This window comes from Sinocyclocheilus rhinocerous, unplaced genomic scaffold (genome assembly GCF_001515625.1).
Source record: "Sinocyclocheilus rhinocerous isolate Xijiao unplaced genomic scaffold, SAMN03320098_v1.1 scaffold2491, whole genome shotgun sequence".
NCBI classification, from domain to species: Eukaryota; Metazoa; Chordata; class Actinopteri; order Cypriniformes; family Cyprinidae; genus Sinocyclocheilus; species Sinocyclocheilus rhinocerous.
In genome coordinates this window covers 88,602-90,214 of record NW_015647049.1, presented here as the reverse complement: position 1 = coordinate 90,214, position 1,613 = coordinate 88,602, and positions in this window count along the sequence as shown.

Below are 1,613 nucleotides of genomic sequence, written 5' to 3'. Positions count from 1 at the left end.
ATTTTATTTCGCATAATAAATAGTTATTTGTTTTATCTAATTATCAGTCTCATCATTTATCTAATTAATAATTCCACTTTATATTGTACAATCACAGCTTTGTTTCTTACAATTGTGACTTTCTATTTTACAATTGTGGCCTTTTATCTCAAAATTGTGACTGTGCAATTTAATATCTCACAATTGCAACTTTATTTCTTGCAATTGCAACCGTATTCCTCACAATGGGGACTTTATTTGTCATAATTGCAAATTTATCTCATAAATGGCTTTATAAATGGATCATAAATGGATTTCACAATTACATTTTTTTTAATTGCAACTGTATTTCTTGCAATTGCAACTTTATTTCTCATAACTGTAACTATTTCTCATTTAAAAATTTAAAGGGGTCATGAACTGAGAAATCAAATGTCCCTTGATCTTTTGACATATAACAAGTCTATGTATTATAAAAACATCCTGTAAGATTCAAAACTCAAAACTTTCTAGTTAGTTTAAAAATAGCTTTTAATAAAACCGAGCAAGAATGTGACATAATAGTGAGGTGAAAGCCTGCCTCCGCAGGAGAAGATCAACGCCTGCTGCTACATCACTGACTCTTTAGCCCCGCCCACTGATACGCGCTTGTAGTAGAGGAATGTAGTAGAGGAAATACTAGAGAGACGCAAACACAGGATTACTCCATCAACAGAACCATACAGATGACAGAACAAGATTACAAGACACTGTGTAGAGTTGTGAAAAATAGTCTTTAAGGGTGTGTTCACACTTGTCATGTTTGGTTCTATTAAAACGAACCCTGGCTCGATTGCTCTGTTAGTGCAGTTCATTTGAGTAAGTGTGAGTAAGTAAGTATTTGGTCCATGTTGTGTTCACATTTCATTCGAACCGCACCAGAGTTCGTTTAGAAGAGGACCGAGACCCATCTTTTTAGCGGTCTGGTCCGCTTGTTTGGTGCGCACCAGGATTTGGATGGCAGCGAGACCTCTAAAAAGATGGGTCTCTGTCCTCTTCCAAACTAATTTTGATGTGCTTCGAATGAAATGTGAACACAACACGGACCAAATACTTCTAAACGAAACAAAAACAGGAAGTAATGACAAGACGCGACGCTATGCGACATGATTTGACGACGCAGAACGAGCGGTCTATCCAAAACAAAAGGAGCAGAGGGCAAACGTGGAGCAACGAGGAGGTAAAGTGCCTTTTATGAGCTCTTCGTGAGTTCGTAGGTGGTGAAAATAAAATCATAAGTACACGCAAATGAGCACGCTTAGTCCAGCAGACTGCATTAGTGTTCGACTTAAAGCGGCGATCGGTGAATGGGTGCTTTAATGTCATACACAGATCGGTCTGCGCAGCGCCGCTTTAAGTCGAACACAGCTTTTGTTTGGGGTGTTCGGTGAGTTCCGTCATGAAATATACGTCATTCAACCCGACCAATCAGGTTGTGAACGTATCACTATGCCTTTAGGTTCGGTATCTTTAGATTCGCTGTCAAAAATGCCAGAGTGAACGCTAAGCGGACCAGAACCAAATGTATCGTTTTCTTTTTTGGTCCGGACCAAACGAACCAAGAGAACCGAACTACAAGTGTGAACGCACCCTAA